This window comes from Lactuca serriola, chromosome 1, assembly GCF_051521515.1.
Source record: "Lactuca serriola cultivar US96UC23 chromosome 1, Lser_US96UC23_V15, whole genome shotgun sequence".
In the NCBI taxonomy this organism is placed as follows: domain Eukaryota; kingdom Viridiplantae; phylum Streptophyta; class Magnoliopsida; order Asterales; family Asteraceae; genus Lactuca; species Lactuca serriola.
The window spans coordinates 207,569,575-207,587,777 of NC_136408.1; the positions used below are offsets into that span (position 1 = coordinate 207,569,575).

The 18,203-nt window shown below is 50.8% G+C and overlaps 54 non-coding genes across 54 annotated transcripts; all 54 read left to right on the top strand.

Moving 5' to 3' along the window:
* The first annotated feature begins 158 nt into the window (after positions 1-158).
* On the top strand, positions 159-277 carry LOC145082757 (5S ribosomal RNA). Its single transcript, XR_013697258.1, has one exon. It is a non-coding gene; the product is annotated as a 5S ribosomal RNA (ribosomal RNA).
* A 217-nt stretch (positions 278-494) lies between these two features.
* On the top strand, positions 495-613 carry LOC145081991 (5S ribosomal RNA). Its single transcript, XR_013696531.1, has one exon. It is a non-coding gene; the product is annotated as a 5S ribosomal RNA (ribosomal RNA).
* Positions 614-832: 219 nt separating this feature from the next.
* LOC145081992 (5S ribosomal RNA) lies at positions 833-951 on the top strand. Its single transcript, XR_013696532.1, has one exon. It is a non-coding gene; the product is annotated as a 5S ribosomal RNA (ribosomal RNA).
* Positions 952-1,168: 217 nt separating this feature from the next.
* On the top strand, positions 1,169-1,287 carry LOC145081993 (5S ribosomal RNA). The gene has a single exon (XR_013696533.1). It is a non-coding gene; the product is annotated as a 5S ribosomal RNA (ribosomal RNA).
* Positions 1,288-1,504: 217 nt separating this feature from the next.
* Positions 1,505-1,623, top strand: LOC145081994 (5S ribosomal RNA). The gene has a single exon (XR_013696534.1). It is a non-coding gene; the product is annotated as a 5S ribosomal RNA (ribosomal RNA).
* A 217-nt stretch (positions 1,624-1,840) lies between these two features.
* Positions 1,841-1,959, top strand: LOC145081995 (5S ribosomal RNA). The gene has a single exon (XR_013696535.1). It is a non-coding gene; the product is annotated as a 5S ribosomal RNA (ribosomal RNA).
* A 217-nt stretch (positions 1,960-2,176) lies between these two features.
* Positions 2,177-2,295, top strand: LOC145081997 (5S ribosomal RNA). Its single transcript, XR_013696537.1, has one exon. It is a non-coding gene; the product is annotated as a 5S ribosomal RNA (ribosomal RNA).
* A 216-nt stretch (positions 2,296-2,511) lies between these two features.
* Positions 2,512-2,630, top strand: LOC145081998 (5S ribosomal RNA). Its single transcript, XR_013696538.1, has one exon. It is a non-coding gene; the product is annotated as a 5S ribosomal RNA (ribosomal RNA).
* A 218-nt stretch (positions 2,631-2,848) lies between these two features.
* On the top strand, positions 2,849-2,967 carry LOC145084862 (5S ribosomal RNA). The gene has a single exon (XR_013699288.1). It is a non-coding gene; the product is annotated as a 5S ribosomal RNA (ribosomal RNA).
* A 217-nt stretch (positions 2,968-3,184) lies between these two features.
* On the top strand, positions 3,185-3,303 carry LOC145081999 (5S ribosomal RNA). Its single transcript, XR_013696539.1, has one exon. It is a non-coding gene; the product is annotated as a 5S ribosomal RNA (ribosomal RNA).
* A 217-nt stretch (positions 3,304-3,520) lies between these two features.
* Positions 3,521-3,639, top strand: LOC145082000 (5S ribosomal RNA). The gene has a single exon (XR_013696540.1). It is a non-coding gene; the product is annotated as a 5S ribosomal RNA (ribosomal RNA).
* Positions 3,640-3,856: 217 nt separating this feature from the next.
* On the top strand, positions 3,857-3,975 carry LOC145082847 (5S ribosomal RNA). Its single transcript, XR_013697349.1, has one exon. It is a non-coding gene; the product is annotated as a 5S ribosomal RNA (ribosomal RNA).
* Positions 3,976-4,193: 218 nt separating this feature from the next.
* LOC145082001 (5S ribosomal RNA) lies at positions 4,194-4,312 on the top strand. The gene has a single exon (XR_013696541.1). It is a non-coding gene; the product is annotated as a 5S ribosomal RNA (ribosomal RNA).
* A 217-nt stretch (positions 4,313-4,529) lies between these two features.
* LOC145082002 (5S ribosomal RNA) lies at positions 4,530-4,648 on the top strand. Its single transcript, XR_013696542.1, has one exon. It is a non-coding gene; the product is annotated as a 5S ribosomal RNA (ribosomal RNA).
* A 217-nt stretch (positions 4,649-4,865) lies between these two features.
* On the top strand, positions 4,866-4,984 carry LOC145082004 (5S ribosomal RNA). The gene has a single exon (XR_013696543.1). It is a non-coding gene; the product is annotated as a 5S ribosomal RNA (ribosomal RNA).
* Positions 4,985-5,200: 216 nt separating this feature from the next.
* Positions 5,201-5,319, top strand: LOC145082005 (5S ribosomal RNA). The gene has a single exon (XR_013696544.1). It is a non-coding gene; the product is annotated as a 5S ribosomal RNA (ribosomal RNA).
* Positions 5,320-5,537: 218 nt separating this feature from the next.
* On the top strand, positions 5,538-5,656 carry LOC145084863 (5S ribosomal RNA). Its single transcript, XR_013699289.1, has one exon. It is a non-coding gene; the product is annotated as a 5S ribosomal RNA (ribosomal RNA).
* A 217-nt stretch (positions 5,657-5,873) lies between these two features.
* LOC145082006 (5S ribosomal RNA) lies at positions 5,874-5,992 on the top strand. Its single transcript, XR_013696545.1, has one exon. It is a non-coding gene; the product is annotated as a 5S ribosomal RNA (ribosomal RNA).
* Positions 5,993-6,209: 217 nt separating this feature from the next.
* On the top strand, positions 6,210-6,328 carry LOC145082007 (5S ribosomal RNA). The gene has a single exon (XR_013696546.1). It is a non-coding gene; the product is annotated as a 5S ribosomal RNA (ribosomal RNA).
* A 217-nt stretch (positions 6,329-6,545) lies between these two features.
* LOC145082849 (5S ribosomal RNA) lies at positions 6,546-6,664 on the top strand. Its single transcript, XR_013697351.1, has one exon. It is a non-coding gene; the product is annotated as a 5S ribosomal RNA (ribosomal RNA).
* A 218-nt stretch (positions 6,665-6,882) lies between these two features.
* Positions 6,883-7,001, top strand: LOC145082009 (5S ribosomal RNA). The gene has a single exon (XR_013696548.1). It is a non-coding gene; the product is annotated as a 5S ribosomal RNA (ribosomal RNA).
* A 217-nt stretch (positions 7,002-7,218) lies between these two features.
* LOC145082010 (5S ribosomal RNA) lies at positions 7,219-7,337 on the top strand. Its single transcript, XR_013696549.1, has one exon. It is a non-coding gene; the product is annotated as a 5S ribosomal RNA (ribosomal RNA).
* Positions 7,338-7,555: 218 nt separating this feature from the next.
* LOC145082850 (5S ribosomal RNA) lies at positions 7,556-7,674 on the top strand. Its single transcript, XR_013697352.1, has one exon. It is a non-coding gene; the product is annotated as a 5S ribosomal RNA (ribosomal RNA).
* Positions 7,675-7,892: 218 nt separating this feature from the next.
* On the top strand, positions 7,893-8,011 carry LOC145082011 (5S ribosomal RNA). The gene has a single exon (XR_013696550.1). It is a non-coding gene; the product is annotated as a 5S ribosomal RNA (ribosomal RNA).
* A 217-nt stretch (positions 8,012-8,228) lies between these two features.
* On the top strand, positions 8,229-8,347 carry LOC145082012 (5S ribosomal RNA). Its single transcript, XR_013696551.1, has one exon. It is a non-coding gene; the product is annotated as a 5S ribosomal RNA (ribosomal RNA).
* Positions 8,348-8,564: 217 nt separating this feature from the next.
* On the top strand, positions 8,565-8,683 carry LOC145082013 (5S ribosomal RNA). Its single transcript, XR_013696552.1, has one exon. It is a non-coding gene; the product is annotated as a 5S ribosomal RNA (ribosomal RNA).
* Positions 8,684-8,900: 217 nt separating this feature from the next.
* LOC145082852 (5S ribosomal RNA) lies at positions 8,901-9,019 on the top strand. Its single transcript, XR_013697353.1, has one exon. It is a non-coding gene; the product is annotated as a 5S ribosomal RNA (ribosomal RNA).
* Positions 9,020-9,238: 219 nt separating this feature from the next.
* Positions 9,239-9,357, top strand: LOC145082014 (5S ribosomal RNA). Its single transcript, XR_013696553.1, has one exon. It is a non-coding gene; the product is annotated as a 5S ribosomal RNA (ribosomal RNA).
* A 217-nt stretch (positions 9,358-9,574) lies between these two features.
* Positions 9,575-9,693, top strand: LOC145082015 (5S ribosomal RNA). Its single transcript, XR_013696554.1, has one exon. It is a non-coding gene; the product is annotated as a 5S ribosomal RNA (ribosomal RNA).
* A 217-nt stretch (positions 9,694-9,910) lies between these two features.
* LOC145082016 (5S ribosomal RNA) lies at positions 9,911-10,029 on the top strand. The gene has a single exon (XR_013696555.1). It is a non-coding gene; the product is annotated as a 5S ribosomal RNA (ribosomal RNA).
* A 218-nt stretch (positions 10,030-10,247) lies between these two features.
* On the top strand, positions 10,248-10,366 carry LOC145082017 (5S ribosomal RNA). The gene has a single exon (XR_013696556.1). It is a non-coding gene; the product is annotated as a 5S ribosomal RNA (ribosomal RNA).
* Positions 10,367-10,584: 218 nt separating this feature from the next.
* Positions 10,585-10,703, top strand: LOC145082853 (5S ribosomal RNA). Its single transcript, XR_013697354.1, has one exon. It is a non-coding gene; the product is annotated as a 5S ribosomal RNA (ribosomal RNA).
* A 218-nt stretch (positions 10,704-10,921) lies between these two features.
* Positions 10,922-11,040, top strand: LOC145082018 (5S ribosomal RNA). The gene has a single exon (XR_013696557.1). It is a non-coding gene; the product is annotated as a 5S ribosomal RNA (ribosomal RNA).
* Positions 11,041-11,257: 217 nt separating this feature from the next.
* On the top strand, positions 11,258-11,376 carry LOC145082021 (5S ribosomal RNA). The gene has a single exon (XR_013696559.1). It is a non-coding gene; the product is annotated as a 5S ribosomal RNA (ribosomal RNA).
* A 217-nt stretch (positions 11,377-11,593) lies between these two features.
* Positions 11,594-11,712, top strand: LOC145082022 (5S ribosomal RNA). Its single transcript, XR_013696560.1, has one exon. It is a non-coding gene; the product is annotated as a 5S ribosomal RNA (ribosomal RNA).
* A 217-nt stretch (positions 11,713-11,929) lies between these two features.
* Positions 11,930-12,048, top strand: LOC145082023 (5S ribosomal RNA). The gene has a single exon (XR_013696561.1). It is a non-coding gene; the product is annotated as a 5S ribosomal RNA (ribosomal RNA).
* Positions 12,049-12,265: 217 nt separating this feature from the next.
* On the top strand, positions 12,266-12,384 carry LOC145082854 (5S ribosomal RNA). Its single transcript, XR_013697355.1, has one exon. It is a non-coding gene; the product is annotated as a 5S ribosomal RNA (ribosomal RNA).
* Positions 12,385-12,602: 218 nt separating this feature from the next.
* Positions 12,603-12,721, top strand: LOC145082024 (5S ribosomal RNA). The gene has a single exon (XR_013696562.1). It is a non-coding gene; the product is annotated as a 5S ribosomal RNA (ribosomal RNA).
* A 217-nt stretch (positions 12,722-12,938) lies between these two features.
* LOC145082025 (5S ribosomal RNA) lies at positions 12,939-13,057 on the top strand. The gene has a single exon (XR_013696563.1). It is a non-coding gene; the product is annotated as a 5S ribosomal RNA (ribosomal RNA).
* A 217-nt stretch (positions 13,058-13,274) lies between these two features.
* LOC145082026 (5S ribosomal RNA) lies at positions 13,275-13,393 on the top strand. The gene has a single exon (XR_013696564.1). It is a non-coding gene; the product is annotated as a 5S ribosomal RNA (ribosomal RNA).
* Positions 13,394-13,611: 218 nt separating this feature from the next.
* On the top strand, positions 13,612-13,730 carry LOC145082855 (5S ribosomal RNA). Its single transcript, XR_013697356.1, has one exon. It is a non-coding gene; the product is annotated as a 5S ribosomal RNA (ribosomal RNA).
* A 218-nt stretch (positions 13,731-13,948) lies between these two features.
* LOC145082027 (5S ribosomal RNA) lies at positions 13,949-14,067 on the top strand. The gene has a single exon (XR_013696565.1). It is a non-coding gene; the product is annotated as a 5S ribosomal RNA (ribosomal RNA).
* Positions 14,068-14,284: 217 nt separating this feature from the next.
* LOC145082028 (5S ribosomal RNA) lies at positions 14,285-14,403 on the top strand. The gene has a single exon (XR_013696566.1). It is a non-coding gene; the product is annotated as a 5S ribosomal RNA (ribosomal RNA).
* Positions 14,404-14,620: 217 nt separating this feature from the next.
* LOC145082029 (5S ribosomal RNA) lies at positions 14,621-14,739 on the top strand. The gene has a single exon (XR_013696567.1). It is a non-coding gene; the product is annotated as a 5S ribosomal RNA (ribosomal RNA).
* Positions 14,740-14,957: 218 nt separating this feature from the next.
* LOC145084864 (5S ribosomal RNA) lies at positions 14,958-15,076 on the top strand. Its single transcript, XR_013699290.1, has one exon. It is a non-coding gene; the product is annotated as a 5S ribosomal RNA (ribosomal RNA).
* Positions 15,077-15,293: 217 nt separating this feature from the next.
* On the top strand, positions 15,294-15,412 carry LOC145082031 (5S ribosomal RNA). The gene has a single exon (XR_013696568.1). It is a non-coding gene; the product is annotated as a 5S ribosomal RNA (ribosomal RNA).
* A 217-nt stretch (positions 15,413-15,629) lies between these two features.
* On the top strand, positions 15,630-15,748 carry LOC145082033 (5S ribosomal RNA). The gene has a single exon (XR_013696570.1). It is a non-coding gene; the product is annotated as a 5S ribosomal RNA (ribosomal RNA).
* A 217-nt stretch (positions 15,749-15,965) lies between these two features.
* Positions 15,966-16,084, top strand: LOC145082856 (5S ribosomal RNA). The gene has a single exon (XR_013697357.1). It is a non-coding gene; the product is annotated as a 5S ribosomal RNA (ribosomal RNA).
* Positions 16,085-16,302: 218 nt separating this feature from the next.
* Positions 16,303-16,421, top strand: LOC145082034 (5S ribosomal RNA). Its single transcript, XR_013696571.1, has one exon. It is a non-coding gene; the product is annotated as a 5S ribosomal RNA (ribosomal RNA).
* A 217-nt stretch (positions 16,422-16,638) lies between these two features.
* On the top strand, positions 16,639-16,757 carry LOC145082035 (5S ribosomal RNA). Its single transcript, XR_013696572.1, has one exon. It is a non-coding gene; the product is annotated as a 5S ribosomal RNA (ribosomal RNA).
* A 218-nt stretch (positions 16,758-16,975) lies between these two features.
* Positions 16,976-17,094, top strand: LOC145082037 (5S ribosomal RNA). Its single transcript, XR_013696573.1, has one exon. It is a non-coding gene; the product is annotated as a 5S ribosomal RNA (ribosomal RNA).
* Positions 17,095-17,312: 218 nt separating this feature from the next.
* LOC145082857 (5S ribosomal RNA) lies at positions 17,313-17,431 on the top strand. Its single transcript, XR_013697358.1, has one exon. It is a non-coding gene; the product is annotated as a 5S ribosomal RNA (ribosomal RNA).
* Positions 17,432-17,649: 218 nt separating this feature from the next.
* LOC145083813 (5S ribosomal RNA) lies at positions 17,650-17,768 on the top strand. Its single transcript, XR_013698273.1, has one exon. It is a non-coding gene; the product is annotated as a 5S ribosomal RNA (ribosomal RNA).
* Positions 17,769-17,985: 217 nt separating this feature from the next.
* On the top strand, positions 17,986-18,104 carry LOC145082038 (5S ribosomal RNA). The gene has a single exon (XR_013696574.1). It is a non-coding gene; the product is annotated as a 5S ribosomal RNA (ribosomal RNA).
* The last annotated feature ends 99 nt before the right edge of the window (positions 18,105-18,203 follow it).

Genomic DNA, 18,203 nt, shown 5'->3' on the forward strand with positions numbered 1-18,203 from the left:
CTATGTCTATGCTCGGGCGGCATCCGGTTCATCGTTGATTGTTTCCGCGTTTCCCGAACGGAGCCGATCCCTCACGTGGGTCCCACGCCTCGCGTTCGAAAGCAAACGACGTTCTGCGTCTTGTAAGACATAAAAACAATAAGCATGGATAGTATTTCGGGTGCGATCATACCAGCACTGATGCACCGGATCCCATCAGAACTCCGCAGTTAAGCGTGCTTGGGCGAGAGTAGTACTAGGATGGGTGACCCCCTGGGAAGTCCTCGTGTTGCACCCCCTTTTTCGTTGCCCGTTTGCGTTTTTTTAGGTTTTAGGTGCGTTTTTTTTTCTTTCTTGCTATGTCTATGCTCGGGCGGCATCCGGTTCATCGTTGATTGTTTCCGCGTTTCCCGAACGGAGCCGATCCCTCACGTGGGTCCCACGCCTCGCGTACGAAAGCAAACGACGTTCTGCGTCTTGTAAGACATAAAAACAATAAGCATGGATAGTATTTCGGGTGCGATCATACCAGCACTAATGCACCGGATCCCATCAGAACTCCGCAGTTAAGCGTGCTTGGGCGAGAGTAGTACTAGGATGGGTGACCCCCTGGGAAGTCCTCGTGTTGCACCCCCTTTTTCGTTGCCCGTTTGCGTTTTTTTAGGTTTTAGGTGCGTTTTTTTTTTTCTTTCTTGCTATGTCTATGCTCGGGCGGCATCCGGTTCATCGTTGATTGTTTCCGCGTTTCCCGAACGGAGCCGATCCCTCACGTGGGTCCCACGCCTCGCGTACGAAAGCAAACGACGTTCTGCGTCTTGTAAGACATAAAAACAATAAGCATGGATAGTATTTCGGGTGCGATCATACCAGCACTAATGCACCGGATCCCATCAGAACTCCGCAGTTAAGCGTGCTTGGGCGAGAGTAGTACTAGGATGGGTGACCCCCTGGGAAGTCCTCGTGTTGCACCCCCTTTTTCGTTGCCCGTTTGCGATTTTTTAGGTTTTAGGTGCGTTTTTTTTTCTTTCTTGCTATGTCTATGCTCGGGCGGCATCCGGTTCATCGTTGATTGTTTCCGCGTTTCCGGAACGGAGCCGATCCCTCACGTGCGTCCCACGCCTCGCGTACGAAAGCAAACGACGTTCTGCGTCTTGTAAGACATAAAAACAATAAGCATGGATAGTATTTCGGGTGCGATCATACCAGCACTAATGCACCGGATCCCATCAGAACTCCGCAGTTAAGCGTGCTTGGGCGAGAGTAGTACTAGGATGGGTGACCCCCTGGGAAGTCCTCGTGTTGCACCCCCTTTTTCGTTGCCCGTTTGCGTTTTTTTAGGTTTTAGGTGCGTTTTTTTTTTCTTTCTTGCTATGTCTATGCTCGGGCGGCATCCGGTTCATCGTTGATTGTTTCCGCGTTTCCCGAACGGAGCCGATCCTCACGTGGGTCCCACGCCTCGCGTTCGAAAGCAAACGACGTTCTGCGTCTTGTAAGACATAAAAACAATAAGCATGGATAGTATTTCGGGTGCGATCATACCAGCACTAATGCACCGGATCCCATCAGAACTCCGCAGTTAAGCGTGCTTGGGCGAGAGTAGTACTAGGATGGGTGACCCCCTGGGAAGTCCTCGTGTTGCACCCCCTTTTTCGTTGCCCGTTTGCGTTTTTTTAGGTTTTAGGTGCGTTTTTTTTTCTTTCTTGCTATGTCTATGCTCGGGCGGCATCCGGTTCATCGTTGATTGTTTCCGCGTTTCCCGAACGGAGCCGATCCCTCACGTGGGTCCCACGCCTCGCGTACGAAAGCAAACGACGTTCTGCGTCTTGTAAGACATAAAAACAATAAGCATGGATAGTATTTCGGGTGCGATCATACCAGCACTAATGCACCGGATCCCATCAGAACTCCGCAGTTAAGCGTGCTTGGGCGAGAGTAGTACTAGGATGGGTGACCCCCTGGGAAGTCCTCGTGTTGCACCCCCTTTTTCGTTGCCCGTTTGCGATTTTTTAGGTTTTAGGTGCGTTTTTTTTTCTTTCTTGCTATGTCTATGCTCGGGCGGCATCCGGTTCATCGTTGATTGTTTCCGCGTTTCCGGAACGGAGCCGATCCCTCACGTGCGTCCCACGCCTCGCGTACGAAAGCAAACGACGTTCTGCGTCTTGTAAGACATAAAAACAATAAGCATGGATAGTATTTCGGGTGCGATCATACCAGCACTAATGCACCGGATCCCATCAGAACTCCGCAGTTAAGCGTGCTTGGGCGAGAGTAGTACTAGGATGGGTGACCCCCTGGGAAGTCCTCGTGTTGCACCCCCTTTTTCGTTGCCCGTTTGCGTTTTTTTAGGTTTTAGGTGCGTTTTTTTTTCTTTCTTGCTATGTCTATGCTCGGGCGGCATCCGGTTCATCGTTGATTGTTTCCGCGTTTCCCGAACGGAGCCGATCCTCACGTGGGTCCCACGCCTCGCGTTCGAAAGCAAACGACGTTCTGCGTCTTGTAAGACATAAAAACAATAAGCATGGATAGTATTTCGGGTGCGATCATACCAGCACTAATGCACCGGATCCCATCAGAACTCCGCAGTTAAGCGTGCTTGGGCGAGAGTAGTACTAGGATGGGTGACCCCCTGGGAAGTCCTCGTGTTGCACCCCCTTTTTCGTTGCCCGTTTGCGTTTTTTTAGGTTTTAGGTGCGTTTTTTTTTTCTTTCTTGCTATGTCTATGCTCGGGCGGCATCCGGTTCATCGTTGATTGTTTCCGCGTTTCCCGAACGGAGCCGATCCCTCACGTGGGTCCGACGCCTCGCGTTCGAAAGCAAACGACGTTCTGCGTCTTGTAAGACATAAAAACAATAATCATGGATAGTATTTCGGGTGCGATCATACCAGCACTAATGCACCGGATCCCATCAGAACTCCGCAGTTAAGCGTGCTTGGGCGAGAGTAGTACTAGGATGGGTGACCCCCTGGGAAGTCCTCTTGTTGCACCCCCTTTTTCGTTGCCCGTTTGCGTTTTTTTAGGTTTTAGGTGCGTTTTTTTTTCTTTCTTGCTATGTCTATGCTCGGGCGGCATCCGGTTCATCGTTGATTGTTTCCGCGTTTCCCGAACGGAGCCGATCCCTCACGTGGGTCCCACGCCTCGCGTACGAAAGCAAACGACGTTCTGCGTCTTGTAAGACATAAAAACAATAAGCATGGATAGTATTTCGGGTGCGATCATACCAGCACTAATGCACCGGATCCCATCAGAACTCCGCAGTTAAGCGTGCTTGGGCGAGAGTAGTACTAGGATGGGTGACCCCCTGGGAAGTCCTCGTGTTGCACCCCCTTTTTCGTTGCCCGTTTGCGTTTTTTTAGGTTTTAGGTGCGTTTTTTTTTCTTTCTTGCTATGTCTATGCTCGGGCGGCATCCGGTTCATCGTTGATTGTTTCCGCGTTTCCCGAACGGAGCCGATCCCTCACGTGGGTCCCACGCCTCGCGTACGAAAGCAAACGACGTTCTGCGTCTTGTAAGACATAAAAACAATAAGCATGGATAGTATTTCGGGTGCGATCATACCAGCACTAATGCACCGGATCCCATCAGAACTCCGCAGTTAAGCGTGCTTGGGCGAGAGTAGTACTAGGATGGGTGACCCCCTGGGAAGTCCTCGTGTTGCACCCCCTTTTTCGTTGCCCGTTTGCGTTTTTTTAGGTTTTAGGTGCGTTTTTTTTTCTTTCTTGCTATGTCTATGCTCGGGCGGCATCCGGTTCATCGTTGATTGTTTCCGCGTTTCCCGAACGGAGCCGATCCCTCACGTGGGTCCCACGCCTCGCGTTCGAAAGCAAACGACGTTCTGCGTCTTGTAAGACATAAAAAAAATAAGCATGGATAGTATTTCGGGTGCGATCATACCGGCACTAATGCACCGGATCCCATCAGAACTCCGCAGTTAAGCGTGCTTGGGCGAGAGTAGTACTAGGATGGGTGACCCCCTGGGAAGTCCTCGTGTTGCACCCCCTTTTTCGTTGCCCGTTTGCGTTTTTTTAGGTTTTAGGTGCGTTTTTTTTTTCTTTCTTGCTATGTCTATGCTCGGGCGGCATCCGGTTCATCGTTGATTGTTTCCGCGTTTCCCGAACGGAGCCGATCCCTCACGTGGGTCCCACGCCTCGCGTTCGAAAGCAAACGACGTTCTGCGTCTTGTAAGACATAAAAACAATAAGCATGGATAGTATTTCGGGTGCGATCATACCAGCACTAATGCACCGGATCCCATCAGAACTCCGCAGTTAAGCGTGCTTGGGCGAGAGTAGTACTAGGATGGGTGACCCCCTGGGAAGTCCTCGTGTTGCACCCCCTTTTTCGTTGCCCGTTTGCGTTTTTTTAGGTTTTAGGTGCGTTTTTTTTTCTTTCTTGCTATGTCTATGCTCGGGCGGCATCCGGTTCATCGTTGATTGTTTCCGCGTTTCCCGAACGGAGCCGATCCCTCACGTGGGTCCCACGCCTCGCGTACGAAAGCAAACGACGTTCTGCGTCTTGTAAGACATAAAAACAATAAGCATGGATAGTATTTCGGGTGCGATCATACCAGCACTAATGCACCGGATCCCATCAGAACTCCGCAGTTAAGCGTGCTTGGGCGAGAGTAGTACTAGGATGGGTGACCCCCTGGGAAGTCCTCGTGTTGCACCCCCTTTTTCGTTGCCCGTTTGCGATTTTTTAGGTTTTAGGTGCGTTTTTTTTTCTTTCTTGCTATGTCTATGCTCGGGCGGCATCCGGTTCATCGTTGATTGTTTCCGCGTTTCCGGAACGGAGCCGATCCCTCACGTGCGTCCCACGCCTCGCGTACGAAAGCAAACGACGTTCTGCGTCTTGTAAGACATAAAAACAATAAGCATGGATAGTATTTCGGGTGCGATCATACCAGCACTAATGCACCGGATCCCATCAGAACTCCGCAGTTAAGCGTGCTTGGGCGAGAGTAGTACTAGGATGGGTGACCCCCTGGGAAGTCCTCGTGTTGCACCCCCTTTTTCGTTGCCCGTTTGCGTTTTTTTAGGTTTTAGGTGCGTTTTTTTTTCTTTCTTGCTATGTCTATGCTCGGGCGGCATCCGGTTCATCGTTGATTGTTTCCGCGTTTCCCGAACGGAGCCGATCCTCACGTGGGTCCCACGCCTCGCGTTCGAAAGCAAACGACGTTCTGCGTCTTGTAAGACATAAAAACAATAAGCATGGATAGTATTTCGGGTGCGATCATACCAGCACTAATGCACCGGATCCCATCAGAACTCCGCAGTTAAGCGTGCTTGGGCGAGAGTAGTACTAGGATGGGTGACCCCCTGGGAAGTCCTCGTGTTGCACCCCCTTTTTCGTTGCCCGTTTGCGTTTTTTTAGGTTTTAGGTGCGTTTTTTTTTTCTTTCTTGCTATGTCTATGCTCGGGCGGCATCCGGTTCATCGTTGATTGTTTCCGCGTTTCCCGAACGGAGCCGATCCCTCACGTGGGTCCGACGCCTCGCGTTCGAAAGCAAACGACGTTCTGCGTCTTGTAAGACATAAAAACAATAATCATGGATAGTATTTCGGGTGCGATCATACCAGCACTAATGCACCGGATCCCATCAGAACTCCGCAGTTAAGCGTGCTTGGGCGAGAGTAGTACTAGGATGGGTGACCCCCTGGGAAGTCCTCTTGTTGCACCCCCTTTTTCGTTGCCCGTTTGCGTTTTTTTAGGTTTTAGGTGCGTTTTTTTTTCTTTCTTGCTATGTCTATGCTCGGGCGGCATCCGGTTCATCGTTGATTGTTTCCGCGTTTCCCGAACGGAGCCGATCCCTCACGTGGGTCCCACGCCTCGCGTACGAAAGCAAACGACGTTCTGCGTCTTGTAAGACATAAAAACAATAAGCATGGATAGTATTTCGGGTGCGATCATACCAGCACTAATGCACCGGATCCCATCAGAACTCCGCAGTTAAGCGTGCTTGGGCGAGAGTAGTACTAGGATGGGTGACCCCCTGGGAAGTCCTCGTGTTGCACCCCCTTTTTCGTTGCCCGTTTGCGTTTTTTTAGGTTTTAGGTGCGTTTTTTTTTCTTTCTTGCTATGTCTATGCTCGGGCGGCATCCGGTTCATCGTTGATTGTTTCCGCGTTTCCCGAACGGAGCCGATCCCTCACGTGGGTCCCACGCCTCGCGTACGAAAGCAAACGACGTTCTGCGTCTTGTAAGACATAAAAACAATAAGCATGGATAGTATTTCGGGTGCGATCATACCAGCACTAATGCACCGGATCCCATCAGAACTCCGCAGTTAAGCGTGCTTGGGCGAGAGTAGTACTAGGATGGGTGACCCCCTGGGAAGTCCTCGTGTTGCACCCCCTTTTTCGTTGCCCGTTTGCGTTTTTTTAGGTTTTAGGTGCGTTTTTTTTTCTTTCTTGCTATGTCTATGCTCGGGCGGCATCCGGTTCATCGTTGATTGTTTCCGCGTTTCCCGAACGGAGCCGATCCCTCACGTGGGTCCCACGCCTCGCGTTCGAAAGCAAACGACGTTCTGCGTCTTGTAAGACATAAAAAAAATAAGCATGGATAGTATTTCGGGTGCGATCATACCGGCACTAATGCACCGGATCCCATCAGAACTCCGCAGTTAAGCGTGCTTGGGCGAGAGTAGTACTAGGATGGGTGACCCCCTGGGAAGTCCTCGTGTTGCACCCCCTTTTTCGTTGCCCGTTTGCGTTTTTTTAGGTTTTAGGTGCGTTTTTTTTTTCTTTCTTGCTATGTCTATGCTCGGGCGGCATCCGGTTCATCGTTGATTGTTTCCGCGTTTCCCGAACGGAGCCGATCCCTCACGTGGGTCCCACGCCTCGCGTTCGAAAGCAAACGACGTTCTGCGTCTTGTAAGACATAAAAACAATAAGCATGGATAGTATTTCGGGTGCGATCATACCAGCACTAATGCACCGGATCCCATCAGAACTCCGCAGTTAAGCGTGCTTGGGCGAGAGTAGTACTAGGATGGGTGACCCCCTGGGAAGTCCTCGTGTTGCACCCCCTTTTTCGTTGCCCGTTTGCGTTTTTTTAGGTTTTAGGTGCGTTTTTTTTTCTTTCTTGCTATGTCTATGCTCGGGCGGCATCCGGTTCATCGTTGATTGTTTCCGCGTTTCCCGAACGGAGCCGATCCCTCACGTGGGTCCCACGCCTCGCGTACGAAAGCAAACGACGTTCTGCGTCTTGTAAGACATAAAAACAATAAGCATGGATAGTATTTCGGGTGCGATCATACCAGCACTAATGCACCGGATCCCATCAGAACTCCGCAGTTAAGCGTGCTTGGGCGAGAGTAGTACTAGGATGGGTGACCCCCTGGGAAGTCCTCGTGTTGCACCCCCTTTTTCGTTGCCCGTTTGCGTTTTTTTAGGTTTTAGGTGCGTTTTTTTTTTCTTTCTTGCTATGTCTATGCTCGGGCGGCATCCGGTTCATCGTTGATTGTTTCCGCGTTTCCCGAACGGAGCCGATCCCTCACGTGGGTCCCACGCCTCGCGTTCGAAAGCAAACGACGTTCTGCGTCTTGTAAGACATAAAAAAAATAAGCATGGATAGTATTTCGGGTGCGATCATACCGGCACTAATGCACCGGATCCCATCAGAACTCCGCAGTTAAGCGTGCTTGGGCGAGAGTAGTACTAGGATGGGTGACCCCCTGGGAAGTCCTCGTGTTGCACCCCCTTTTTCGTTGCCCGTTTGCGTTTTTTTAGGTTTTAGGTGCGTTTTTTTTTTCTTTCTTGCTATGTCTATGCTCGGGCGGCATCCGGTTCATCGTTGATTGTTTCCGCGTTTCCCGAACGGAGCCGATCCCTCACGTGGGTCCCACGCCTCGCGTACGAAAGCAAACGACGTTCTGCGTCTTGTAAGACATAAAAACAATAAGCATGGATAGTATTTCGGGTGCGATCATACCAGCACTAATGCACCGGATCCCATCAGAACTCCGCAGTTAAGCGTGCTTGGGCGAGAGTAGTACTAGGATGGGTGACCCCCTGGGAAGTCCTCGTGTTGCACCCCCTTTTTCGTTGCCCGTTTGCGTTTTTTTAGGTTTTAGGTGCGTTTTTTTTTCTTTCTTGCTATGTCTATGCTCGGGCGGCATCCGGTTCATCGTTGATTGTTTCCGCGTTTCCCGAACGGAGCCGATCCCTCACGTGGGTCCCACGCCTCGCGTACGAAAGCAAACGACGTTCTGCGTCTTGTAAGACATAAAAACAATAAGCATGGATAGTATTTCGGGTGCGATCATACCAGCACTAATGCACCGGATCCCATCAGAACTCCGCAGTTAAGCGTGCTTGGGCGAGAGTAGTACTAGGATGGGTGACCCCCTGGGAAGTCCTCGTGTTGCACCCCCTTTTTCGTTGCCCGTTTGCGTTTTTTTAGGTTTTAGGTGCGTTTTTTTTTCTTTCTTGCTATGTCTATGCTCGGGCGGCATCCGGTTCATCGTTGATTGTTTCCGCGTTTCCCGAACGGAGCCGATCCCTCACGTGGGTCCCACGCCTCGCGTACGAAAGCAAACGACGTTCTGCGTCTTGTAAGACATAAAAACAATAAGCATGGATAGTATTTCGGGTGCGATCATACCAGCACTAATGCACCGGATCCCATCAGAACTCCGCAGTTAAGCGTGCTTGGGCGAGAGTAGTACTAGGATGGGTGACCCCCTGGGAAGTCCTCGTGTTGCACCCCCTTTTTCGTTGCCCGTTTGCGTTTTTTTAGGTTTTAGGTGCGTTTTTTTTTCTTTCTTGCTATGTCTATGCTCGGGCGGCATCCGGTTCATCGTTGATTGTTTCCGCGTTTCCCGAACGGAGCCGATCCCTCACGTGGGTCCCACGCCTCGCGTTCGAAAGCAAACGACGTTCTGCGTCTTGTAAGACATAAAAAAAATAAGCATGGATAGTATTTCGGGTGCGATCATACCGGCACTAATGCACCGGATCCCATCAGAACTCCGCAGTTAAGCGTGCTTGGGCGAGAGTAGTACTAGGATGGGTGACCCCCTGGGAAGTCCTCGTGTTGCACCCCCTTTTTCGTTGCCCGTTTGCGTTTTTTTAGGTTTTAGGTGCGTTTTTTTTTTTCTTTCTTGCTATGTCTATGCTCGGGCGGCATCCGGTTCATCGTTGATTGTTTCCGCGTTTCCCGAACGGAGCCGATCCCTCACGTGGGTCCCACGCCTCGCGTTCGAAAGCAAACGACGTTCTGCGTCTTGTAAGACATAAAAACAATAAGCATGGATAGTATTTCGGGTGCGATCATACCAGCACTAATGCACCGGATCCCATCAGAACTCCGCAGTTAAGCGTGCTTGGGCGAGAGTAGTACTAGGATGGGTGACCCCCTGGGAAGTCCTCGTGTTGCACCCCCTTTTTCGTTGCCCGTTTGCGTTTTTTTAGGTTTTAGGTGCGTTTTTTTTTCTTTCTTGCTATGTCTATGCTCGGGCGGCATCCGGTTCATCGTTGATTGTTCCCGCGTTTCCCGAACGGAGCCGATCCCTCACGTGGGTACCACGCCTCGCGTACGAAAGCAAACGACGTTCTGCGTCTTGTAAGACATAAAAACAATAAGCATGGATAGTATTTCGGGTGCGATCATACCAGCACTAATGCACCGGATCCCATCAGAACTCCGCAGTTAAGCGTGCTTGGGCGAGAGTAGTACTAGGATGGGTGACCCCCTGGGAAGTCCTCGTGTTGCACCCCCTTTTTCGTTGCCCGTTTGCGTTTTTTTAGGTTTTAGGTGCGTTTTTTTTTCTTTCTTGCTATGTCTATGCTCGGGCGGCATCCGGTTCATCGTTGATTGTTTCCGCGTTTCCCGAACGGAGCCGATCCCTCACGTGGGTCCCACGCCTCGCGTACGAAAGCAAACGACGTTCTGCGTCTTGTAAGACATAAAAACAATAAGCATGGATAGTATTTCGGGTGCGATCATACCAGCACTAATGCACCGGATCCCATCAGAACTCCGCAGTTAAGCGTGCTTGGGCGAGAGTAGTACTAGGATGGGTGACCCCCTGGGAAGTCCTCGTGTTGCACCCCCTTTTTCGTTGCCCGTTTGCGTTTTTTTAGGTTTTAGGTGCGTTTTTTTTTTCTTTCTTGCTATGTCTATGCTCGGGCGGCATCCGGTTCATCGTTGATTGTTTCCGCGTTTCCCGAACGGAGCCGATCCCTCACGTGGGTCCCACGCCTCGCGTACGAAAGCAAACGACGTTCTGCGTCTTGTAAGACATAAAAACAATAAGCATGGATAGTATTTCGGGTGCGATCATACCAGCACTAATGCACCGGATCCCATCAGAACTCCGCAGTTAAGCGTGCTTGGGCGAGAGTAGTACTAGGATGGGTGACCCCCTGGGAAGTCCTCGTGTTGCACCCCCTTTTTCGTTGCCCGTTTGCGTTTTTTTAGGTTTTAGGTGCGTTTTTTTTTTCTTTCTTGCTATGTCTATGCTCGGGCGGCATCCGGTTCATCGTTGATTGTTTCCGCGTTTCCCGAACGGAGCCGATCCCTCACGTGGGTCCCACGCCTCGCGTTCGAAAGCAAACGACGTTCTGCGTCTTGTAAGACATAAAAAAAATAAGCATGGATAGTATTTCGGGTGCGATCATACCGGCACTAATGCACCGGATCCCATCAGAACTCCGCAGTTAAGCGTGCTTGGGCGAGAGTAGTACTAGGATGGGTGACCCCCTGGGAAGTCCTCGTGTTGCACCCCCTTTTTCGTTGCCCGTTTGCGTTTTTTTAGGTTTTAGGTGCGTTTTTTTTTTCTTTCTTGCTATGTCTATGCTCGGGCGGCATCCGGTTCATCGTTGATTGTTTCCGCGTTTCCCGAACGGAGCCGATCCCTCACGTGGGTCCCACGCCTCGCGTACGAAAGCAAACGACGTTCTGCGTCTTGTAAGACATAAAAACAATAAGCATGGATAGTATTTCGGGTGCGATCATACCAGCACTAATGCACCGGATCCCATCAGAACTCCGCAGTTAAGCGTGCTTGGGCGAGAGTAGTACTAGGATGGGTGACCCCCTGGGAAGTCCTCGTGTTGCACCCCCTTTTTCGTTGCCCGTTTGCGTTTTTTTAGGTTTTAGGTCCGTTTTTTTTTCTTTCTTGCTATGTCTATGCTCGGGCGGCATCCGGTTCATCGTTGATTGTTTCCGCGTTTCCCGAACGGAGCCGATCCCTCACGTGGGTCCCACGCCTCGCGTACGAAAGCAAACGACGTTCTGCGTCTTGTAAGACATAAAAACAATAAGCATGGATAGTATTTCGGGTGCGATCATACCAGCACTAATGCACCGGATCCCATCAGAACTCCGCAGTTAAGCGTGCTTGGGCGAGAGTAGTACTAGGATGGGTGACCCCCTGGGAAGTCCTCGTGTTGCACCCCCTTTTTCGTTGCCCGTTTGCGTTTTTTTAGGTTTTAGGTGCGTTTTTTTTTCTTTCTTGCTATGTCTATGCTCGGGCGGCATCCGGTTCATCGTTGATTGTTTCCGCGTTTCCCGAACGGAGCCGATCCCTCACGTGGGTCCCACGCCTCGCGTACGAAAGCAAACGACGTTCTGCGTCTTGTAAGACATAAAAACAATAAGCATGGATAGTATTTCGGGTGCGATCATACCAGCACTAATGCACCGGATCCCATCAGAACTCCGCAGTTAAGCGTGCTTGGGCGAGAGTAGTACTAGGATGGGTGACCCCCTGGGAAGTCCTCGTGTTGCACCCCCTTTTTCGTTGCCCGTTTGCGTTTTTTTAGGTTTTAGGTGCGTTTTTTTTTCTTTCTTGCTATGTCTATGCTCGGGCGGCATCCGGTTCATCGTTGATTGTTTCCGCGTTTCCCGAACGGAGCCGATCCCTCACGTGGGTCCCACGCCTCGCGTACGAAAGCAAACGACGTTCTGCGTCTTGTAAGACATAAAAACAATAAGCATGGATAGTATTTCGGGTGCGATCATACCAGCACTAATGCACCGGATCCCATCAGAACTCCGCAGTTAAGCGTGCTTGGGCGAGAGTAGTACTAGGATGGGTGACCCCCTGGGAAGTCCTCGTGTTGCACCCCCTTTTTCGTTGCCCGTTTGCGTTTTTTTAGGTTTTAGGTGCGTTTTTTTTTCTTTCTTGCTATGTCTATGCTCGGGCGGCATCCGGTTCATCGTTGATTGTTTCCGCGTTTCCCGAACGGAGCCGATCCCTCACGTGGGTCCCACGCCTCGCGTTCGAAAGCAAACGACGTTCTGCGTCTTGTAAGACATAAAAAAAATAAGCATGGATAGTATTTCGGGTGCGATCATACCGGCACTAATGCACCGGATCCCATCAGAACTCCGCAGTTAAGCGTGCTTGGGCGAGAGTAGTACTAGGATGGGTGACCCCCTGGGAAGTCCTCGTGTTGCACCCCCTTTTTCGTTGCCCGTTTGCGTTTTTTTAGGTTTTAGGTGCGTTTTTTTTTTCTTTCTTGCTATGTCTATGCTCGGGCGGCATCCGGTTCATCGTTGATTGTTTCCGCGTTTCCCGAACGGAGCCGATCCCTCACGTGGGTCCCACGCCTCGCGTTCGAAAGCAAACGACGTTCTGCGTCTTGTAAGACATAAAAACAATAAGCATGGATAGTATTTCGGGTGCGATCATACCAGCACTAATGCACCGGATCCCATCAGAACTCCGCAGTTAAGCGTGCTTGGGCGAGAGTAGTACTAGGATGGGTGACCCCCTGGGAAGTCCTCGTGTTGCACCCCCTTTTTCGTTGCCCGTTTGCGTTTTTTTAGGTTTTAGGTGCGTTTTTTTTTCTTTCTTGCTATGTCTATGCTCGGGCGGCATCCGGTTCATCGTTGATTGTTCCCGCGTTTCCCGAACGGAGCCGATCCCTCACGTGGGTACCACGCCTCGCGTACGAAAGCAAACGACGTTCTGCGTCTTGTAAGACATAAAAACAATAAGCATGGATAGTATTTCGGGTGCGATCATACCAGCACTAATGCACCGGATCCCATCAGAACTCCGCAGTTAAGCGTGCTTGGGCGAGAGTAGTACTAGGATGGGTGACCCCCTGGGAAGTCCTCGTGTTGCACCCCCTTTTTCGTTGCCCGTTTGCGTTTTTTTAGGTTTTAGGTGCGTTTTTTTTTCTTTCTTGCTATGTCTATGCTCGGGCGGCATCCGGTTCATCGTTGATTGTTTCCGCGTTTCCCGAACGGAGCCGATCCCTCACGTGGGTCCCACGCCTCGCGTACGAAAGCAAACGACGTTCTGCGTCTTGTAAGACATAAAAACAATAAGCATGGATAGTATTTCGGGTGCGATCATACCAGCACTAATGCACCGGATCCCATCAGAACTCCGCAGTTAAGCGTGCTTGGGCGAGAGTAGTACTAGGATGGGTGACCCCCTGGGAAGTCCTCGTGTTGCACCCCCTTTTTCGTTGCCCGTTTGCGTTTTTTTAGGTTTTAGGTGCGTTTTTTTTTTCTTTCTTGCTATGTCTATGCTCGGGCGGCATCCGGTTCATCGTTGATTGTTTCCGCGTTTCCCGAACGGAGCCGATCCCTCACGTGGGTCCCACGCCTCGCGTTCGAAAGCAAACGACGTTCTGCGTCTTGTAAGACATAAAAAAAATAAGCATGGATAGTATTTCGGGTGCGATCATACCGGCACTAATGCACCGGATCCCATCAGAACTCCGCAGTTAAGCGTGCTTGGGCGAGAGTAGTACTAGGATGGGTGACCCCCTGGGAAGTCCTCGTGTTGCACCCCCTTTTTCGTTGCCCGTTTGCGTTTTTTTAGGTTTTAGGTGCGTTTTTTTTTTCTTTCTTGCTATGTCTATGCTCGGGCGGCATCCGGTTCATCGTTGATTGTTTCCGCGTTTCCCGAACGGAGCCGATCCCTCACGTGGGTCCCACGCCTCGCGTACGAAAGCAAACGACGTTCTGCGTCTTGTAAGACATAAAAACAATAAGCATGGATAGTATTTCGGGTGCGATCATACCAGCACTAATGCACCGGATCCCATCAGAACTCCGCAGTTAAGCGTGCTTGGGCGAGAGTAGTACTAGGATGGGTGACCCCCTGGGAAGTCCTCGTGTTGCACCCCCTTTTTCGTTGCCCGTTTGCGTTTTTTTAGGTTTTAGGTCCGTTTTTTTTTCTTTCTTGCTATGTCTATGCTCGGGCGGCATCCGGTTCATCGTTGATTGTTTCCGCGTTTCCCGAACGGAGCCGATCCCTCACGTGGGTCCCACGCCTCGCGTACCAAAGCAAACGACGTTCTGCGTCTTGTAAGACATAAAAACAATAAGCATGGATAGTATTTCGGGTGCGATCATACCAGCACTAATGCACCGGATCCCATCAGAACTCCGCAGTTAAGCGTGCTTGGGCGAGAGTAGTACTAGGATGGGTGACCCCCTGGGAAGTCCTCGTGTTGCACCCCCTTTTTCGTTGCCCGTTTGCGTTTTTTTAGGTTTTAGGTGCGTTTTTTTTTCTTTCTTGCTATGTCTATGCTCGGGCGGCATCCGGTTCATCGTTGATTGTTTCCGCGTTTCCCGAACGGAGCCGATCCCTCACGTGGGTCCCACGCCTCGCGTACGAAAGCAAACGACGTTCTGCGTCTTGTAAGACATAAAAACAATAAGCATGGATAGTATTTCGGGTGCGATCATACCAGCACTAATGCACCGGATCCCATCAGAACTCCGCAGTTAAGCGTGCTTGGGCGAGAGTAGTACTAGGATGGGTGACCCCCTGGGAAGTCCTCGTGTTGCACCCCCTTTTTCGTTGCCCGTTTGCGTTTTTTTAGGTTTTAGGTGCGTTTTTTTTTTCTTTCTTGCTATGTCTATGCTCGGGCGGCATCCGGTTCATCGTTGATTGTTTCCGCGTTTCCCGAACGGAGCCGATCCCTCACGTGGGTCCGACGCCTCGCGTTCGAAAGCAAACGACGTTCTGCGTCTTGTAAGACATAAAAACAATAATCATGGATAGTATTTCGGGTGCGATCATACCAGCACTAATGCACCGGATCCCATCAGAACTCCGCAGTTAAGCGTGCTTGGGCGAGAGTAGTACTAGGATGGGTGACCCCCTGGGAAGTCCTCTTGTTGCACCCCCTTTTTCGTTGCCCGTTTGCGTTTTTTTAGGTTTTAGGTGCGTTTTTTTTTCTTTCTTGCTATGTCTATGCTCGGGCGGCATCCGGTTCATCGTTGATTGTTTCCGCGTTTCCCGAACGGAGCCGATCCCTCACGTGGGTCCCACGCCTCGCGTACGAAAGCAAACGACGTTCTGCGTCTTGTAAGACATAAAAACAATAAGCATGGATAGTATTTCGGGTGCGATCATACCAGCACTAATGCACCGGATCCCATCAGAACTCCGCAGTTAAGCGTGCTTGGGCGAGAGTAGTACTAGGATGGGTGACCCCCTGGGAAGTCCTCGTGTTGCACCCCCTTTTTCGTTGCCCGTTTGCGTTTTTTTAGGTTTTAGGTGCGTTTTTTTTTCTTTCTTGCTATGTCTATGCTCGGGCGGCATCCGGTTCATCGTTGATTGTTTCCGCGTTTCCCGAACGGAGCCGATCCCTCACGTGGGTCCCACGCCTCGCGTACGAAAGCAAACGACGTTCTGCGTCTTGTAAGACATAAAAACAATAAGCATGGATAGTATTTCGGGTGCGATCATACCAGCACTAATGCACCGGATCCCATCAGAACTCCGCAGTTAAGCGTGCTTGGGCGAGAGTAGTACTAGGATGGGTGACCCCCTGGGAAGTCCTCGTGTTGCACCCCCTTTTTCGTTGCCCGTTTGCGTTTTTTTAGGTTTTAGGTGCGTTTTTTTTTCTTTCTTGCTATGTCTATGCTCGGGCGGCATCCGGTTCATCGTTGATTGTTTCCGCGTTTCCCGAACGGAGCCGATCCCTCACGTGGGTCCCACGCCTCGCGTTCGAAAGCAAACGACGTTCTGCGTCTTGTAAGACATAAAAAAAATAAGCATGGATAGTATTTCGGGTGCGATCATACCGGCACTAATGCACCGGATCCCATCAGAACTCCGCAGTTAAGCGTGCTTGGGCGAGAGTAGTACTAGGATGGGTGACCCCCTGGGAAGTCCTCGTGTTGCACCCCCTTTTTCGTTGCCCGTTTGCGTTTTTTTAGGTTTTAGGTGCGTTTTTTTTTTCTTTCTTGCTATGTCTATGCTCGGGCGGCATCCGGTTCATCGTTGATTGTTTCCGCGTTTCCCGAACGGAGCCGATCCCTCACGTGGGTCCCACGCCTCGCGTTCGAAAGCAAACGACGTTCTGCGTCTTGTAAGACATAAAAACAATAAGCATGGATAGTATTTCGGGTGCGATCATACCAGCACTAATGCACCGGATCCCATCAGAACTCCGCAGTTAAGCGTGCTTGGGCGAGAGTAGTACTAGGATGGGTGACCCCCTGGGAAGTCCTCGTGTTGCACCCCCTTTTTCGTTGCCCGTTTGCGTTTTTTTAGGTTTTAGGTGCGTTTTTTTTTCTTTCTTGCTATGTCTATGCTCGGGCGGCATCCGGTTCATCGTTGATTGTTCCCGCGTTTCCCGAACGGAGCCGATCCCTCACGTGGGTACCACGCCTCGCGTACGAAAGCAAACGACGTTCTGCGTCTTGTAAGACATAAAAACAATAAGCATGGATAGTATTTCGGGTGCGATCATACCAGCACTAATGCACCGGATCCCATCAGAACTCCGCAGTTAAGCGTGCTTGGGCGAGAGTAGTACTAGGATGGGTGACCCCCTGGGAAGTCCTCGTGTTGCACCCCCTTTTTCGTTGCCCGTTTGCGTTTTTTTAGGTTTTAGGTGCGTTTTTTTTTTCTTTCTTGCTATGTCTATGCTCGGGCGGCATCCGGTTCATCGTTGATTGTTTCCGCGTTTCCCGAACGGAGCCGATCCCTCACGTGGGTCCCACGCCTCGCGTACGAAAGCAAACGACGTTCTGCGTCTTGTAAGACATAAAAACAATAAGCATGGATAGTATTTCGGGTGCGATCATACCAGCACTAATGCACCGGATCCCATCAGAACTCCGCAGTTAAGCGTGCTTGGGCGAGAGTAGTACTAGGATGGGTGACCCCCTGGGAAGTCCTCGTGTTGCACCCCCTTTTTCGTTGCCCGTTTGCGTTTTTTTAGGTTTTAGGTGCGTTTTTTTTTTCTTTCTTGCTATGTCTATGCTCGGGCGGCATCCGGTTCATCGTTGATTGTTTCCGCGTTTCCCGAACGGAGCCGATCCCTCACGTGGGTCCCACGCCTCGCGTTCGAAAGCAAACGACGTTCTGCGTCTTGTAAGACATAAAAACAATAAGCATGGATAGTATTTCGGGTGCGATCATACCGGCACTAATGCACCGGATCCCATCAGAACTCCGCAGTTAAGCGTGCTTGGGCGAGAGTAGTACTAGGATGGGTGACCCCCTGGGAAGTCCTCGTGTTGCACCCCCTTTTTCGTTGCCCGTTTGCGTTTTTTTAGGTTTTAGGTGCGTTTTTTTTTTCTTTCTTGCTATGTCTATGCTCGGGCGGCATCCGGTTCATCGTTGATTGTTTCCGCGTTTCCCGAACGGAGCCGATCCCTCACGTGGGTCCCACGCCTCGCGTTCGAAAGCAAACGACGTTCTGCGTCTTGTAAGACATAAAAACAATAAGCATGGATAGTATTTTGGGTGCGATCATACCAGCACTAATGCACCGGATCCCATCAGAACTCCGCAGTTAAGCGTGCTTGGGCGAGAGTAGTACTAGGATGGGTGACCCCCTCGGAAGTCCTCGTGTTGCACCCCCTTTTTCGTTGCCCGTTTGCGTTTTTTTAGGTTTTAGGTGCGTTTTTTTTTCTTTCTTGCTATGTCTATGCTCGGGCGGCATCCGGTTCATCGTTGATTGTTTCCGCGTTTCCCGAACGGAGCCGATCCCTCACGTGGGTCCCACGCCTCGCGTACGAAAGCAAACGACGTTCTGCGTCTTGTAAGACATAAAAACAATAAGCATGGATAGTATTTCGGGTGCGATCATACCAGCACTAATGCACCGGATCCCATCAGAACTCCGCAGTTAAGCGTGCTTGGGCGAGAGTAGTACTAGGATGGGTGACCCCCTGGGAAGTCCTCGTGTTGCACCCCCTTTTTCGTTGCCCGTTTGCGTTTTTTTAGGTTTTAGGTGCGTTTTTTTTTCTTTCTTGCTATGTCTATGCTCGGGCGGCATCCGGTTCATCGTTGATT